This window comes from Lepisosteus oculatus, unplaced genomic scaffold, assembly GCF_040954835.1.
Source record: "Lepisosteus oculatus isolate fLepOcu1 unplaced genomic scaffold, fLepOcu1.hap2 HAP2_SCAFFOLD_52, whole genome shotgun sequence".
In the NCBI taxonomy this organism is placed as follows: Eukaryota; Metazoa; Chordata; class Actinopteri; order Semionotiformes; family Lepisosteidae; genus Lepisosteus; species Lepisosteus oculatus.
Window position 1 is genome coordinate 861,698 of NW_027168064.1, and position 17,995 is coordinate 879,692.

Sequence of the window (17,995 nt, forward strand, 5' to 3'; positions counted from 1 at the left end):
ATACCTCTCTTGATAGGCTAAAGCACACTCCTGCAACATCAACACATCTCCCTCTCTCTGCTGGAGGTAATCAAAGACACACTGACATTTAACTCCGTCATTGATACCTCTGGTGTTAAGAGAAATTATGTTTAGAGCCATATTACATAAGAAAGTGGAACCAGTCTTTACAAAACACATTTCTCTTCGGTCTCACCTGTTACCTTCTTCTTTTTCTTTTTCTTCTTACCAATTTCCTGCCAGCCATCCTCTGAATGAGCCTTCATCAGGGTGGCAGCAGTAAAAGCATTCACGGAGTCCATTTCAAGGAAGGGGGTAGAGGGAGGGGTGGAGGGGTTCCAGCTGTCCCCATCGCCATTCTCTCCTTCCTCCTCGCCCGGGGAGAAAACAGAGTCATTTTTCCTTTTCCTCAAGTCCAGCTCCTGGGAGCACTGAGGGGAAAGGGGTGCAGCCGATGCACCAGTCTCCTCTTCCCCCTCACCCACCAGCTGTTGCAGATCCTCCGTGATGGACTGGATGGAGGAGAGGAGGGCATCTGTAGCACTTGCAGAGTCTGAGAAAAGCAGCTCCGCTGAATCCTGGGTATCGTCGCTGGACCCGCTCCACCGGGGGGCCCCACACTGGCCCTCGTTCTGAGGAGCAGGAGTGGGGGAGGGGTCCTCGCTGTTCTCGGGGGTTTTCAATCCCTCGTGCTTGTCTGGTGCAGTCTGCGGTTGTGGGAGCGTAGTGGATTTCTCTTCCACCGGCCCCGGAGCCACAGCAGGACTGATCCTGGCTGGAGGCTGAGACTCTTTGTCCAACAAGGGTTCTTTGTTTGACTTGTTGTTTGCTTTGGCTTTTCGGGCCGGTTTGGCTGAAACAAGCACTGCCTCATCCTTTCTCATTTTGAGTTTATTGGCGTAGGCGTGAGGGCAGTTCTTAAAAACGTGTCCTTCCGAGCCACATAAATTGCACTTTGGCAGCATTGAACAGTCAGAGGCTAAATGTCCCTGTTTGCCACAGGTCTTGCAGCATTTCACAGTGCAGGAAGATGCCAGGTGTCCCACAGCACCACAGCGCCGACACACCTTTGGTTGTCCCACATAAAAAACATAGCCATTGCAGGCGCCCAGCCGGATTGTAGAGGGCAGGTGCCTTAAGCCTCCATTTACATTGTCCGGTAGTAAGCGAACCTCGAATTTCCTTGCTCCTGTTTTTATACCGTCAACATCTCTAACCTCAGTTCCATGGTGGACGGTGCAGTACTGGTTAAGCCAGGTGTGAATGTCCTCCGTCTTTGCCAGTTCCGAGAACATAACAACATGCACCGTTTTCCTCTCTCTCTGTGTCAGAGGCTGCAAGTTGATCTTCTCAAGTGCAGGAACTTTCCCTCTTTTTGCCTCAAACACATCCACGCATTGTTCAAACAGAGGATAGGTACCAAATACAACCTCAAATGCTTTCTGACCTGGGAGAGCAAAGATGAAATCCAAGTGCCGAGGTTCAAAGCCAAGTTCCTTCTGTAACACTTTTCTGCTGAACTGCATACGATCCATGAACAGGTCATCCAAAAGCTCAAAACGTACAGCATTCTTGCGGGATCCAAAGGTTGCCATCTCAAACTGCAAAACAAACACTGCTTCCACAAAACAAGAAAACAATCCAACTACTCCAACTACAGGCTGATCAAGGTATCTCCCCTGCCAGGTAAGCCGAGAGCCGCAGGCGATGAGCCCGGAGCTGAACGGGCCCCACTGGCTCGTTTGTAAGGCCAGGTGCATTGCCAACCACGACCGGCAGGGCAGAGGCCTTGAAGGCAGCCTGGGCTCCTGCAGCTGTCCAGCCACGCACTCTGGTTTCTCTTCATCTCGTACAAATCTTTTGCCTTTTACTAAAGATTTCCATGAAGAGGAGCATGAATGAGTTCCATACAATTTTTGTGCTTTCCTGCCTTCGGGTGGGGCGCAGCTGGGCTGGTCAAAGAGAGAAAACAAAACCGCTCACAATCACTCTTATTACTGCGACTGTGGCCGTCTGCTCTGCGAGTCCTCGGTCTCCGCCTGTCTGATTGGTGCTCTTTTCTTTGGGGGGCGGGAAGTGTCCGGCCGCAAATATGAAGCGTTACAGCAACGACATGCCATGAGACGATTGATAACGATTTCCATAGGATCCACGCGGTTGCCTGGCAACCGTCAGCTTTGCGCAGTGGCAGTATCGTAGCCTGTGAGGTTTAGCCGATGCGCGATTATTGCTAGTTGAAAACTTTTCCCAATACCCCGCTTCCGCCGGTTTGCAATACAATCGGCGAAAGCAATTCTTGACAGTCTCGTCAGAGACTGAGCAAGGTGTTTAAAGACAGATTTTGTCATGGTAACATCATGGTAGAAAGAAACAAGCTTGTTACGTCTCAACAGAAACACTCTTTAGCTCTTTCAGCGTTATGCAGAGAACAGCGTCTGTCGAGATCACTTTTGAGTCAGCGCGAAACGCCGTGTGCTGTCAGTTTGATTTCATATTGCTCGTAGCGGCGCCCGGCTTTTGTCTGTCAAACGTTAGGTTGCCCTTCTTCATGCTGCATCGTCGGCATGAGTGGAGCTTTTTAAACGTCTGTATTTACTGCGCCTCATAAGAAATCGTTTGTCCCCGTTCAAAACAGATTGTGCGATGTCCTGCAGCGTTCGCAAAGCAAACCTTTGACAGTTTGAAAGAGGAATTTATTCTGCTTCCTGTGCGTGCAGTAGTTACAAAGTTGAACGTCTTTATACGATCTGCCGCAGATCTTACAAACGAGCCAGTGGGGCCCGTTCAGCTCGGGGCTCATCGCCTGCGGCTCACGGCTTGCGAGCGTGCCCAATCCGTGCGATAACTCGGAAAACACCCGGCCACACTGTGCCGGAAACGACGCACTCTGGGAAGCCGCTATGCAAAGCGAGGTCCCAAGCTCCCCTGCGGCCGGACACTTCCCGCCCCCCAAAGAAAAGAGCGCCAATCAGAGGGCCGGAGATCGAGGACTCGCGGAGCAGACGGCCACAATCACCATTACAAGAGCGATTGCGAACGTGCTTGTTTTCTCTCTTTGACCAGCCCAGCTGCCCGCGACCCGAAAGCAGGAAATCACAAAAATTGCAGGGAACTCATTCATGCTCCTCTCCACGGAAATCTTTAGTAAAAGGCGAAAGAGTTATACGAGATGAAGAGAAACCAGAGTGCGTGGCTGCACAGCTGCAGGAGCCCAGGCCGCCTTCAAAGCCTCTGCGCTGCCGGTCATGGTTGGCAATGCACCTGGCCTTACAAACTAGCCAGTGGGGCCCGTTCAGCTCCGGGCTCATCGCCTGCGGCTCTCAGCTTGCGGCCGTGCCCAATCCGTGCGATAAGTCGGAAAACACCCAGCCACACTGTGCCGGAAACGACGCACTCTGGGAAGCCGCTATGAAAAGCGAGGTCCCAAGATCCCCTGCGGCCGGACACTTCCCGCCCCCCAAAGAAAAGAGCGCCAATCAGACGGCCGGAGACCGAGGACTCGCGGAGCAGACGGCCACAATCACCATTACAAGAGCGATTGCGAACGTGCTTGTTTTCTCTCTTTGACCAGCCCAGCTGCCCGCCACCCGAAAGCAGGGAAGCACAAAAACTGCAGGGAACTCATTCGTACTCCTCTCCATGGAAATTTTTAGTAAATAAAGATTTGTACGAGATGAAGAGAAACCAGAGTGCGTGGCTGCACAGCTGCAGGAGCCCAGGCCGCCTTCAAGGCCTCTGCCCTGCCGGTCGTGGTTGGCAATACACCTGGCCTTACAAACGAGCCAGTGGGGCCCGTTCAGCTCCGGCCTCATCGCCTGCGGCTCACGGCTTGCGAGCGTGCCCAATCCGTGCGATAACTCGGAAAACACCCGGCCACACTGTGCCGGAAACGACGCACTCTGGGAAGCCGCTATGCAAAGCGAGGTCCCAAGATCCCCTGCGGCCGGACACTTGCCGCCCACCAAAGAAAAGAGCGCCAATCAGACGGCCGGAGACCAAGGACTCGCGGAGCAGACGGCCACAATCACCATTACAAGAGCGATTGCGAACGTGCTTGTTTTCTCTCTTTGACCAACCCAGCTGCGCCCCACCCGAAGGCAGAGAAGCACAAAAATTGCATGGAACTCATTCATGCGCCTCTCCACGGAAATCTTTAGTAAAAGGCGAAAGATTCGTATGAGATGAAGAGAAACCAGAGTGCGCGGCTGCACAGCTGCAGGAGCCCAGGCCGCCTTCAAAGCCTCTGCGCTGCCGGTCATGGTTGGCAATGCACCTGGCCTTACAAACTAGCCAGTGGGGCCCGTTCAGCTCCGGGCTCATCGCCTGCGGCTCTCAGCTTGCGGCCGTGCCCAATCCGTGCGATAAGTCGGAAAACACCCAGCCACACTGTGCCGGAAACGACGCACTCTGGGAAGCCGCTATGAAAAGCGAGGTCCCAAGATCCCCTGCGGCCGGACACTTCCCGCCCCCCAAAGAAAAGAGCGCCAATCAGACGGCCGGAGACCGAGGACTCGCGGAGCAGACGGCCACAATCACCATTACAAGAGCGATTGCGAACGTGCTTGTTTTCTCTCTTTGACCAGCCCAGCTGCCCGCCACCCGAAAGCAGGGAAGCACAAAAACTGCAGGGAACTCATTCGTACTCCTCTCCATGGAAATTTTTAGTAAATAAAGATTTGTACGAGATGAAGAGAAACCAGAGTGCGTGGCTGCACAGCTGCAGGAGCCCAGGCCGCCTTCAAGGCCTCTGCCCTGCCGGTCGTGGTTGGCAATACACCTGGCCTTACAAACGAGCCAGTGGGGCCCGTTCAGCTCCGGGCTCATCGCCTGCGGCTCACGGCTTGCGAGCGTGCCCAATCCGTGCGATAAGTCGGAAAACACCCGGCCACACTGTGCCGGAAACGACGCACTCTGGGAAGCCGCTATGCAAAGCGAGGTCCCAAGATCCCCTGCGGCCGGACACTTCCCGCCCCCCAAAGAAAAGAGCGCCAATCAGACGGCCGGAGACCGAGGACTCGCGGAGCAGACGGCCACAATCGCCATAACAAGACCGATTGCGAGCGTTTTTGTTTTCTCTCTTTGACCAGCCCAGCTGCGCCCCACCCGAAAGCAGAGAAGCACAAATATTGCATGGAACTCATTCATGCTTCTCTCCGCGGGAATCTTTAGTAAAAGGCGAAAGATTTGTACGAAATGAAGAGAAACCAGAGTGCGTGGCTGCACAGCTGCAGGAGCCCAGTCCGCCTTCAAAGCCTCTGCGCTGCCGGTCGTGGTTTGCAATGCACCTGGCCTTACAAACGAGCCAGTGGGGCCCGTTCAGCTCCGGGCTCATCGCCTGCGGCTCATGGCTTGCGAGCGTGCCCAATCCGTGCGATAACTCGGAAAACACCCGGCCACACTGTGCCGGAAACGACGCACTCTGGGAAGCCGCTATGCAAAGCGAGGTCCCAAGATCCCCTGCGGCCGGACACTTCCCACCCCCCAAAGAAAAGAGCGCCAATCAGACGGCCGGAGACCGAGGACTCGCGGAGCAGACTGCCACAATCGCCATAACAAGACCGATTGCGAGCGTTATTGTTTTCTCTCTTTGACCAGCCAGGCTGCGCCCCACCCGAAGGCAGGGAAGCACAAAAATTGCATGGAACTCATTCATGCTCCTCTCCACGGAAATCTTTAGTAAAAGGCAAAAGACTTGTACGAGATGAAGAGAAACCAGAGTGCGTGGCTGCACAGCTGCAGGAGCCCAGGCCGCCTTCAAAGCCTCTGCGCTGCCGGTCATGGTTGGCAATACACCTGGCCTTACAAACGAGCCAGTGGGGCCCGTTCAGCTCCGGGCTCATCGCCTGCGGCTCTCAGCTTGCGGCCGTGCCCAATCCGTGCGATAAGTCGGAAAACACCCAGCCACACTGTGCCGGAAACGACGCACTCTGGGAAGCCGCTATGCAAAGCGAGGTCCCAAGATCCCCTGCGGCCGGACACTTCCCGCCCCCCAAAGAAAAGAGCGCCAATCAGACAGCCGGAGACCGAGGACTCGCGGAGCAGACGGCCACAATTGCCATAACAAGAGTGATTGCGAACGTTTTTGTTTTCTGTCTTTGACCAGCCAGGCTGCGCCCCACCCGAAGGCAGGGAAGCACAAAAATTGCATGAAACTTATTCATGCTCCTCTCCACGGAAATCTTTAATAAAAGGCGAAAGATTTGTACGAGATGAAGAGAAACCAGAGTGCGTGGCTGCACAGCTGCAGGAGCCCAGACCGCCTTCAAAGCCTCTGCGCTGCCGGTCGTGGTTGGCAATGCACCTGGCCTTACAAACTAGCCAGTGGGGCCCGTTCAGCCCCGGGCTCATCGCCTGCGGCTCTCGGCTTGTGGGCGTGCCCAATCCGTGCGATAACTCGGAAAACACCCGGCCACACTGTGTCGGAAACAACGCACTGTAAGGCACCTTGAAGCGTGCACCCCCAACATTCTTCTTTGCACATCTGTGAAAGGTAAACTCTTGAGCAAACTCTGAACCAGCTCTAAGGAAACTAATCCGATTAGACGTTACTTTGACTCATCCTTTAAGGGACCCTTGATAATTGGAGAAATCAATGATTTCGAATGAATTCTGTATGCGTCAAAAGACAGCTATACACAGAAAACATGCAGGACACTGCTCATGATGTTTCCCGAGCCGAAACACAGTGCGTTTTTCCAAGCCATCTGACAAAGCCCGCCCACTGAAAACTGCAGCAGATCGTGTAAAGACGTTCAACTTTGTAACTACTGCACGCACAGGAAGCAGAATAAATTCCTCTTTTCAAACTGTCAAAGGTTTGCTTTGCGAACGCTGCAGGACATCGCAAAATCTCTTTTGAACGGGGACAAACGATTTCTTATGGGGCGCAGTAAGTACAGACGTTAAAAAAGCTCCACTCATGCCGACGATGCAGCATGAAGAAGCGCAACCTAACGTTTGACAGACAAAAGCCGGGACGCCGAGCAATATGAAATCAAACTGACAGCACACGGCGTTTCGCGCTGACTCAAAAGTGATCTCGACAGACGCTGTTCTCTGCATAACACTAAAAGAGCTAAAGAGCGTTTCTGTTGAGACGTAACCCAGTGGGCAAAAGACGTATAATATACGTCTATTAAACGCATACCTTAGACGTCTAAATGTGGTCTGCAATTCGTCTAGAATGAAATTCTAATATACGTCTATTGTTATACGTCAATTATACGTCTATGATTAGATGTTCATTATACGTAAATGGTTGGAGTTCTATTATACGGATAAATTTAGAGGACTATTATACATATATGGTAGGAGTTCCGGATAACTTTAGAGGACTATTCTACGTATATGGTTGGAGGTCTATTATACGGATAACTTTAGAGGTCTATTATACGTATATGGGTAGAGGTCTATTATACGGATAACTTTAGAGGTCTTTTATATGTATATGGTTAGAGGTCTATTATACGGATAACTTTAGAGGTCTATTATACGTATATGGGTAGAGGTCTATTATACATCAAAGTTAGGTTTTACAGGTGTAGAAACTAGTAAATCAACCCAATGATTTGGTTTAGAAATTTATTCTGAAAATACACATTCACACCTGAAAAATATGTATTTCAAATTATACATTGTATACAATCAATCAACAATCAACATATGGGCAATAATCATAAAAAACACAACTAGTCTTAAACTTCAGCTACAAATTCTGGTAATATGGCAATATACAGTATAGTAACGGCAAACACAAACTAATTACATTAACACACTAACTCAAAACCACATTTTGATTCAAATATACATTTTAAAATGTACAACTTCTATATTTCCAAGAAAAAAAATATTACAATGGAAGTTAAGACGATTTTTGTCCACTATTTGCAAACCCTGTGTAATTGTCCTAACAGTTAGAACCAAAAACCTAGTATTTTCAGTGTCCAGATCTCCTGGCCCCCTGCCTTGCATATGCATTCTTCAAGTAACACATTGCGTGCTCCTTTATTTCTTTTTCTGCTGATTTAGGGCGGGACTTCAGCACCGCAGCTAGGAGAAAATTATATAATATTACTTCCCAAATTAATGATGATTAATATCTTCTTTAGTATAATCTAAAAAATGAACGGTTTACTAAGCTCAAAGCTGAAATAAATGTATAAAATTTGGCTTGCATCATAGAAGTTGAGCAATAAAGTCTGTCCTAATTAAAGAGTACCCAAAGTTTGAAAGTACAACATAGAATAAGAATAGAGAAACGGCAAAACGATTTAGTGTCATCTTCCCCATTCACACCATTCCCCATTTCGAATGAATTCTGTATGCGTTAAAAGACAGCTATACACAGAAAACATGCAGGACACTGCTCACGATGTTTGCCGAGCCGAAACACAGTGCGTTTTTCCAAGCCATTTGACAACGCCCGCCCACTGAAAACTGCAGCAGATCGTGTAAAGACGTTCAACTTTGTAACTACTGCACGCACAGGAAGCAGAATAAATTCCTCTTTTCAAACTGTCAAAGGTTTGCTTTGCGAACGCTGCAGGACATCGCACAACCTCTTTTGAACGGGGACAAACGATTTCTTATGGGGCGCAGTAAGTACAGACGTTTAAAAAGCTCCACTATTTTTATGTGCCATTTTTTGCTTATTCACTTACTATTTTAATCAAAATAATATTAAGAAAGATCTGTATGTATTCAGATAGTATTATTATTGTTCATACTTACTCGTCAAAAGAGGATTGCTGAGATATTTGCGGATATACTTCTACGTTTGAAAAACGTGTCCAAAATGGTGACCAACGAATACTAGCAATGCATTGTGGTATATAACCGGAAAATATGCTGGGTTCGATATTTTCTCAACGTATGCGTTTATTAATGTTGTCGATATTATGGTTGAAATTTAACATTGATAATACATCGCGGCTATGTGCCCCCTGCTATGAGCTGATGTGCAATTTTAACGCATGCAGTTAGTAAGGATCGGTCACTGTTGTATGGTATTATATACAGTATAATGACATTATGGAATAGGATGGGGACAGGCCTGGCATCACGGGGGGAGGGAGGAATGTCGCCCCTTCAGTTTTGGGCAAAAAGATGTACCTAACTTACCTAGGAGTATACGGCACTCTGCACAGTGTACGAAGTAATTTTCGCAGTAATTAATTTATTATATTTACTATATTTATTATACACGTGTAAATTAATTACTGCGAAAATAATTTACTTCGTACACTGTGCAGAGTGCCGTATACTCCTAGTTGCGGCACACACGATACATACAGTAAAAAGCCTCAGGCACTGTGTTAGATGTGTTTTCGACGTTATATATGCGTTTATTAATGTCGTCGATTTTACGGTTGCAATTCGACTTTGATTATACGTCGAGGCGACGTATATATACGTATAGCCGTATTTTCGCCGTGAATATACGTATATTCGACGAATCAGTGCCCACTGGGTAAACTCTTCAGCAAACTCTGAACCAGCTCTAAGGAAACTAATCCGATTAGACGTTACTTTGACTCATCTTTTTACGCTAGGGTTAGGGTTAGCATTCCCACGCTACTTAGACACTTTGTTTACGCTCAGTGCTTGATTTTGGGAACTTCAGGACGAGTGGGAATTTTCTCCTATCTGTCAATTCTGTTTTGTTTTGGAGACTCTTGGCTGCCTATGTTGTACAGTGCAGCGTGAAGGAAACATTTTCCAAAACTGTCAGCTCAAAAGTTGTAAGAAAACCTCTCCAGCTGCTTTAACTCTCTTCATTTTTGTCATTTAATGTGACACTCGATGTATAACTGGAGCCTCACATATGCAAATGGTGAGGCTCCAGTTCGACACCCAGTTCAATACCACTTTACAGTAAATGACAAAAGCATGGCAGACTGTGCCGGACCGGCAGATTACTTCCGCTTATTTTTACCACATTAAACAATGGAAATCCAACCACTTGCATTTGTGACACTTGATTTTGGCTGCACCTAAGACACTCTTAAATCTTCAAACACATTTCTCTTCTCCCGCAACACTCTTGTCTGTCGGCGCTATGTGGCAGCGTTGCATGACAACCCATCTCACCACGGAAAGGAACCTAACAGCTTTGGTAAGAGAGGAGAAAAGGACCTGGCCCGTACGCGGCTCAAACCCGCAACCTTGGCGTTACTAGCACCACCATCTAACCAACTGAGCTAACCGACCTCACAACAGTGGTCCTCTCTGTGCTGCAAAAAATCAAGCTCAGGGAATTTCTTTTGTCCTTTGAATAGAAAGCCGTGTAATTCAGTGTACGGGCTTTCTCGTGCAGTTGTAACCCAAATCCTACACTGGCCTGAAGTGCCCCCCCATTTCACAGCATTTTTCAGCTGATTTAAAATGTACCTAAAGGAGAAGCATTATTGAAGACCATCAATTACCAAGAGCTTTTGTCAAAGGTTTTGGTGGTCATTTTTAATGACCACAGAGCACTATGACCTCGGTTTTACATCTCATCCAAAAGACAGCGCCCTTTTTCCAACACAGCTTCTCCGTCACTATATTGGGACATTGGGACCCGTACAGACCTCAGAGTGAGCGCCCATTAACACCACTTCCAGCTGGAAGCTTTGTTTTTCCCTGTAGCTCACCCTCATCCTGGTACTGACCTGGCTCACACCTGCTTAGCTTCAGTGGGTTTTCAGTTGCGAGTTGCAAAAGTTGGGATACAAGTGTAGCGGCAATGCTTGTTAATAAGACAGAATTAAGCGTTGGTATGCTGTCCTAAATGAAGCCCCATCTCACCCCCCATCTCTGTGGTGCAGCCACAGAGAAAGTATTCATGCAGACTGATTTAAGTTGTTTTCTTTTGATAGGGAACAGCTCCCAGACAGGGATGCACTTAGCTAAGCCTGGCTATCATGATCAATGGTCATCCATTGGCGCCTATCTGTCTAGGGAGTGCTGAATGGACATCTGGACTGCATTCTTAAGTGTCAAGAGTAAGTGACTTATATCTCACCTTGACCAACCAATCAGGGACTGGCAGGGCGTGGTAATACCACGTGGGTCTCCAATGCCCGCCAAACTCTCAACCAATCAGCACACATCTGTGTCTTGGTCAAAAAGGGAGCGCAAGCTCAGATCGGGGCTCTCCTTGGCCATTTTCGCGCATCCTCAGAGACAATCACGTGACAACTGCTGTTGTCTGCATAGGGACTTGGACTTTGTTCTAAGCGCGAGGCCAAGCATCCCGTACGTACTCAGAATTCTACTAACGTGAATGCTCCGTTTGATCAACGGCAGCCTACAGTTGGACCCTCGTCGACAACCTGAATAGCTTATTCAGAAGCAGCGCTGGACCGGGAACGAACCAGTTTCTTCCCAGGCAAAAGAGTGACTTGTGAGGACTCGCGGTCACACTCTGTGCATAGAGACTTTCTACTAGCCAGCCGGACTGCTGGTAGATCCCCTCGGAGCAACGACTGCCCTGCGCGCCGCAGTCAGATTCCTCCGCCCGTCCTACTCCGAGCTGCACCTTGACTGGTTGGCTGGTAGCCAGAGGACGCCGACACAACGCCCATTGGACAACCGCTGGAACAGAGGCTGCAACAGAGCTTGTCAGCTGGTTTGGTGTTCGTGCCGGGAAATTCCAAATCCATACACAGTGGATAAGTTAACCCCATGTTCTACATTGCGTCTCGAGAATTCAATTGTACCTCAACACAAGTTGTTATCAATTTAATTCATGAGTAATGTATTTACTTCCGAGTTTAGAGTAACAATGGGTAATAACACTGATTAGCGATTTGGTAACCGAACGATATATATTGACATATATTCTCTGTTGTGTATCTCTTTGTGTTTGCATCTCTTCGAGATTATATATCTTGTATATTGATAACCCTCACAGTAAGGTCTGCCGCTCGTATCCAGGCAGACTAGTATATGTTTGGTGCACAATTTATATTAATAAATGTATCTCGTGTATTGAACCCGTGTGTGTGCGTTGTTAGTTGTTCTGGCGATTGATTTTCTAAAAGCCCCAACGAACAACCTCGTGATTACTGCTACAATTAATAAGTGTCTCAGTAAACCCATCAAACCACTACATTTAATGGCGTCCCTGGGTGGGCGAGTTTAGAATGAAATGAGACTCAATCGCACAGAATAACTGATGTTGCTGTGAGTTCAAGTTCAGCACAGCACCGTGGCTTTTATACGCGAATACCGGGTGTGCTGATAACTGCGTAAAGAAATCCCCCTGTTTTCTAGCGTTTAGTGTAACGTGTGCTGATTGGAAATCCATCTGCTCGGGTGTTTAGATTCCATACTGTATTTTGGTAAAAGGAAAAAAAGTAATACTCTTAAAGTTTCTCTGACGTAATGACAATGGCTGCTAAAATGTCTGAAGTGGAGTCGCTTATAAGTACTATTTCTAGCGACGACAATCCTGGTTACTGGAGCGGTATCGAAAAGTTGAACTTTGATGATATTGAGAAGCTGCAAGTAGATTTAGTAGCTAAGGTAGCGAACCAGCTTAACACAGGAGGGTCTGTGAACGCAGTTCAGGTCCTATCTAGTTTCGCCTTAAATCTAGCTAAACAGCTGGAACTGTCTTTGTCCGAGCTGACAAAGTTTCAAACGCTTCAGGGAAAGCTAGAAAGATATAAGGCGGAGCGAGTTGAGTTGTTGGATATAATCAGAGAAAAGAGAGTGAAAAGTGAGGAAAGTGAAGACAGACTCAGGGAAGTTTTAGGTAAATTAGATGACCTGTCTGCTAGAGAAACTGCGGCTGAGGTAGCTAGGAGAGACCTAGAAGCGAGCTTGAAAGAAAAAGAAAAAGAAATTGAGAGTTTAAATGAGCTCAGCCAGGAAAGGCAAAAGGAGTTAGATGCTGCCGTACTGGAAGCAAAACAGGCTAGATCCCACTTACATGCCAGCCCACCTAGCAGCCCGGAGCGCTCACCCAGGAGGTTTCTCCCGGCCAGGGTCTGTGGTCGGATCGGCATGGGGGAGATCGCCGAGTCCTGCGCGAGACGCAAGGGCGATTCAATTCAGGCATAGACCCCCTGCTCCTGATCACGGCCGTCTCCCTGCCCACGGAGAAACTGTAAAAATTAACCTCCACTCCCTGAGGCAGTTAGCCAAAGATGTAGAAAGGTTTGACCCGACAGTGTCAGGGAATAATGTGGAGACCTACATTGATGAGCTGAGATATACTTTGCAGTTTATGCCCGAAGCGTCCGAACAGGAAAAGGCTATGTTAGTAAGGAAAACTACCAGCCGAGCGGTCCACGAGTGGATGTCTAGACAAGGACCTGAGGTCTGTAATAGCTTTGAGGAGCTGTGTCAGGCAATGATCGGAGAATTTTTGGCTTTTATAGATCCCATATCTGCCGTGGCCACAGCGCACCATATTAAGCACGAAAAAGCTGAAGCCCCTCGCGACTATTACCCCTATTATATAATATTTTACTATTATATAACTTGTAAAATATTACCCCCGGTCCATTCTCTTCCAAAAGTGAGAAACACCTGTTTTCTACATTTTGTCTGTTTTAAAACCATATCTCTTTAAACCAAACCAAGAGTTTGTCTTTTGCACTGATATTCTGATTCATTTCAATTTCAAAGAAAAAAAAAAACATTATCTTCCAAAGCATCATAAAATTGTCCATTCTTCCAGACTCTACTTCTCTCTTGTAGTAGTACAGCAGACCTTTCCAGGTGAGCAGATCACAGAGTCCGAAATATGCTTCCTCCATCAAGCAAAGTACCTGAACATGACTCGGTCTTCATAAAAGCGCCCCTGTAATAAAGAAATTAAATCCAAAATCAAGAGGGCAGTTGCCTACTGAAGTTCAAGAAGTCATCAATTTTAACCTAGCAACACATTAAAGGCTGCATCTATACAAGTACGATTCTAGAAATGCTCACCAGATTACGTTTTAAGAAAGAACTGCGCCTCAGGTTCCGCCGAGATCTTAACTCGGATGGCAGGATTCAGAGTCCGGAGTGCGGACTGATGGCGCACGGAGGGTCCACATACTGTGGATCCCTCAGTTTTCTTCCGCGTGTTTAAACCGCCAGCGTGTGGCTCTCCTGTCCCCGTGACCTCATTGCTCTGCTCTCGCCTCTGTGCAGCCGAGCCCGACTCATGGTAAAGTGGAAAAAAATATGCCCTCAACGTGGGATTTACTCTGGATCGAGGATAGATGTCACCTTTTTATCGTTGAACAGGATGTATGTGATGTGGCGACTAGGTTCAATTTTGTATCCTTTTAAAAGATTAAGGACTGGGGTGAGCGGGATTTATCACCCTTTCAGCTAAGAACCCGACGTGAGCACCGTTTAAGCTGCATAGACTCGGTCGTTTAACTCTTCTCCATTAGCAGGGTTAAGGTTAAAGAAAAAAAACATTGCTGACTTCTTTTTTTTTTGCCAGCCGCGAGCGCTGATTAGCGAGGTTTGTATTTCATGTTTTGCAAGTTGCATCCATTTTAAGAAAAACAAGTCGTTCAAGACAAGAAATGAATACTTGCATTTAATTAAGTCTAGGCGTATGCGGTTGTCCATAATGACCAGTTCTGTTCGAGAACACAGCACAAAAAAAGGCACCGCTGGGATTCGGACCCAGGATTTCTTGTTTACTAGACAGGCGCTTTAACCAACTAAGCCACGGCGCCCCGGGAGTACTGTTTTTTTGCAGCCACTTGGACACACCACTCAGACACATCTGCATTCGGTGTGTGCTCCGCCTGCTCGCTGAGCAAGTTGCCACCTTTACATACAATAGCAACATCGACACCAAGAGAAAGGATGACAAATGGCTTTTATCTGGAACTTTTCATGTCCAAGGAGCTCAATGTGCTTTCTGTGTACAACAGGGCCACTGAACTCCACACTGGCCACTGAACCACAGCAGTGGCTTGCTGGCTTGACATCTCCCAAGGAAAATGTTGAAATCGCATGTGGAACAGGAAAAGGACCCTCGAGTACGAGGGAAAAAAAAGAAAAAGATCATCTGGAGCGTGCCAACCCGTGTCTGGACAGCCCAGTTTCATTGACGAGGTGGCCGAGTGGTTAAGGCGATGGACTGCTAATCCATTGTGCTCTGCACGCATGGGTTCGAATCCCATCCTCGGCGCTCTCTATGTCTGACACGTGTGCCTGTTAGATGTTGGCCCTCCTTCTGTTTGCTCCAGTACTAGAGCTGTACATTTTCTAGCGGTGGCTGAACATGGTATAGTAGGCTAACGTCGGTATCGAGCAGTGGCAGTAACAGTATTTACGTGCCGCTGCTGCCAAGTGGCTCTGGGTTGAGACCGCATTTTCACTTACTTGCAGCACAAACGGAGAAAGCGATTTTTGACAGTCTCTCGAGAGACTGCGCTAGGTGTTTAGGGATAGACTTTGTCAGTTCCCCCTGGGATGATGGCCTCTCAAATAGTTTGTGATTCCTCTAGACGTTTATACAGTAGAAGCCTGCTTCGTGGCTTAAATCCAAGCTAAGGAAACGAGTTAGAGGTCTGATGCAGAACTGCACTGTATGTGTGAGGAAAGCTGCCCCCTTCTGTTCCATGTCGACCGAACAGAGGACTGTAAAGGATACGACCAAGAAACTTTAGGATGCTGGTTGGAATCCAGCTCCAAAGAAGCCCCTTTGGGTGTTATGTCATGAAAAAGTAAGAACAGAGAATCTCCCTTTGATCAAAAGCGCAACAGAACTGTTTTCCGTGGAGCAGGTTTCAGACCCGTAGACCTGTTTTATTTGTATGGCGTTCGTAAGCGCGCAAAACAAGGACAATTCCTGCGTCTAACACGAATGTAAATGCTTTTGAAAGTGCAGTGTGGTGCAGCTTGTAAAATCCTTGTCCACATTTGTGGTTTGTTGATGTTTTTTTTCTGTCTGCCAAAGTTGCATTTTGACATCCGGACGGTGAGACTTTATCATTTGAACGTGAAGCCAGCCTTAAACCCTCTGAGGCGTGTCTGTCTGCCGGCATGTATCTTGTGAAAGGTATTTTTTTTTTAACGGAGAGCGACTTTAAAAAGGTTTCCGCAGACACCTCGCACTCCGGAGGAGGAATGCGGCGGCGGCGAGCTCACTGTAGTTGTGGCCGAGTAGTTAAGGCGATGGACTTGAAATCCATTGAGGACTCCCCGCTCAGGTTCGAATCCTGCTGACTACGGCGTCTGCTGCACGTCGCCTTGTGCCTGTGTGGCAAAGGCGAAGTGCCGCTTCTCCTTTCCTGGTACTATAAAAATGCTACATCGCTTGGTCCTGCTTCCATGGAAAGCAGTTCTTCAGGTAATTCTACTCTCTTACCAAAGCTGTTAGGTTCCTTTCCGTGGTGAGATGGGTTGTCATGCAACGCTTCCACATAGTGCCGACAGACAAGTGTTGCGGGAGAAGAGAAAAGTGTTAGAAGATTTAAGAGTTTCTTAGGTGGAGCCAAAATCAAGTGTCACAAATGCAAGTGGGAAGATTTCCAATGTTTAATATGGTCAAAATAAGCGGAAGTTATCTGCTGGTCCGGCACAGTTTGCCATGCTTTTGTCATATACTGTAAAGTGGTGTCGAACTGGGTGTCGAACTGGAGCCGCACCATTTGCATATGTGAGGCTCCAGTTATACATCGAGTGTCACATTAAATGACAAAAATGAAGAGAGTTGTAGCAGCTGGAGAGGTTTTCTTACAACTCTTGAGCTGACACAGTTTTGGAAAATGTTTCCTTCACGCTGCACTGTACAACATAGGCAGCCAAGAGTCTCCAAAACAAAACAGAATGGACAGATAGGAGAAAATTCCCACTCGTCCTGAAGTTCCCAAAATCCAGCACTGAGCGTAAACAAAGTGTCTAAGTAGCGTGGTAATGCTAACCCTAACCCTAGCTGGAGTTTGAGCAATCCAGCACTGAGCGTAAAAAGATGAGTCAAAGTTACGTCTAATCGGATTAGTTTCCTTAGAGCTGGTTCAGAGTTTGCTCAAGAGTTTACCTATCACAGATGCGCAAAGAAGAATGTTGGGGGTGCACGCTTCAAGGCGCCTTACAGCTGTAGGGAGTGATTCGAGACGATTCATGGCGTGTGCTCGTTCCCATGTACCGTACGCCCCGGGGTGCAGTGCTAGGATGACGTACAATACCACTTGGGCACGTAACGGCGTTATGTGCAGGGTTTTCGTTTGTTCGTTTTGTTTTGCTCTGCTTTGCTTTGTTTTGCTTTCCATCGCGTTGGTAAGAGCGTAAATAAAAATGCGATTCCTGCGTCTACCACTAATGTAAGAGCTATTTCAAGTGCGACGTGGTGCGGCTTTTCAAATGCTTGTGGGCATTTCTCTGTTGTTGATTCTTTTTTTGTGTGTAACAAAGTGGCATTTTCATGTCCGGACGGGGAGACTTTATCATTCCGACATGAAGCCAGCCTTAAACCCTCTGAGGCGTGTCTGTCTGCCGGCACGTATTTTGTCAAAGGTATTATTTTTTTTTAACGGAGAGCGACTTTGAAAAGGTTTCCGCAGCCACGTCGCACTCCGTGTTAGATTAAAGGAGGAATGCGGCGATGGTGAACTCGCTGTAGTCGTGGCCGAGTGGTTAAGGCGATGGACTCGAAATCCGTTGGGGACTCCCCATGCAGGTTCAAATCTTGCCGACTACGACGTCTGCCGCACGTCTCCTTGTGCCTGCGCGGCAAAGGTGAAGTGCCGCTTCTCCTTCCCTGGTACTATAAAAACACTAAATAGCTTGGCCCCGCTGCCATGGAAATGAGTTCTTCAGATAACCACACATCTTGCGTTCGCACCTCTGGTGTTCTACTTATGCCTTTGAAAACCTAATGAATAAAACTGAAAGAACCGACACAATATGTAGGTGCTCGTAAAGCATGCATTAAAGAACTGTTAACAGCAAGGGTTTCAGTGGGTTAACTGAGGAGAAGGCGTGATCGCTAATTGTTGACTTTTTATTTGGTGTTAGAAACACTCTTACTGTGCATGACGTGCAACAA

The 17,995-nt window shown here is 47.7% G+C and overlaps 9 non-coding genes and 2 pseudogenes across 9 annotated transcripts; 4 read left to right on the plus strand and 7 right to left on the minus strand.

The window, feature by feature from the left end:
* The first annotated feature begins 1,826 nt into the window (after nt 1-1,826).
* LOC138230944 (U5 spliceosomal RNA) lies at nt 1,827-1,943 on the plus strand. Its single transcript, XR_011186532.1, has one exon. It is a non-coding gene; the product is annotated as a U5 spliceosomal RNA (small nuclear RNA).
* A 230-nt stretch (nt 1,944-2,173) lies between these two features.
* Nucleotides 2,174-2,315, plus strand: LOC138230865 (U4 spliceosomal RNA). Its single transcript, XR_011186459.1, has one exon. It is a non-coding gene; the product is annotated as a U4 spliceosomal RNA (small nuclear RNA).
* Nucleotides 2,316-3,074: 759 nt separating this feature from the next.
* LOC138230958 (U5 spliceosomal RNA) lies at nt 3,075-3,189 on the minus strand. The gene has a single exon (XR_011186546.1). It is a non-coding gene; the product is annotated as a U5 spliceosomal RNA (small nuclear RNA).
* A 393-nt stretch (nt 3,190-3,582) lies between these two features.
* On the minus strand, nt 3,583-3,693 carry LOC138230980 (U5 spliceosomal RNA; annotated as a pseudogene).
* Nucleotides 3,694-4,084: 391 nt separating this feature from the next.
* Nucleotides 4,085-4,201, minus strand: LOC138230960 (U5 spliceosomal RNA). Its single transcript, XR_011186548.1, has one exon. It is a non-coding gene; the product is annotated as a U5 spliceosomal RNA (small nuclear RNA).
* A 393-nt stretch (nt 4,202-4,594) lies between these two features.
* Nucleotides 4,595-4,705, minus strand: LOC138230981 (U5 spliceosomal RNA; annotated as a pseudogene).
* A 391-nt stretch (nt 4,706-5,096) lies between these two features.
* Nucleotides 5,097-5,213, minus strand: LOC138230966 (U5 spliceosomal RNA). The gene has a single exon (XR_011186554.1). It is a non-coding gene; the product is annotated as a U5 spliceosomal RNA (small nuclear RNA).
* Nucleotides 5,214-5,604: 391 nt separating this feature from the next.
* Nucleotides 5,605-5,721, minus strand: LOC138230926 (U5 spliceosomal RNA). The gene has a single exon (XR_011186514.1). It is a non-coding gene; the product is annotated as a U5 spliceosomal RNA (small nuclear RNA).
* A 391-nt stretch (nt 5,722-6,112) lies between these two features.
* Nucleotides 6,113-6,229, minus strand: LOC138230957 (U5 spliceosomal RNA). Its single transcript, XR_011186545.1, has one exon. It is a non-coding gene; the product is annotated as a U5 spliceosomal RNA (small nuclear RNA).
* An 8,822-nt stretch (nt 6,230-15,051) lies between these two features.
* trnas-gcu (transfer RNA serine (anticodon GCU)) lies at nt 15,052-15,133 on the plus strand. The gene has a single exon. It is a non-coding gene; the product is annotated as a tRNA-Ser (tRNA).
* A 2,432-nt stretch (nt 15,134-17,565) lies between these two features.
* Nucleotides 17,566-17,647, plus strand: trnas-cga (transfer RNA serine (anticodon CGA)). Its single transcript has one exon. It is a non-coding gene; the product is annotated as a tRNA-Ser (tRNA).
* Nucleotides 17,648-17,995: the final 348 nt, after the last annotated feature.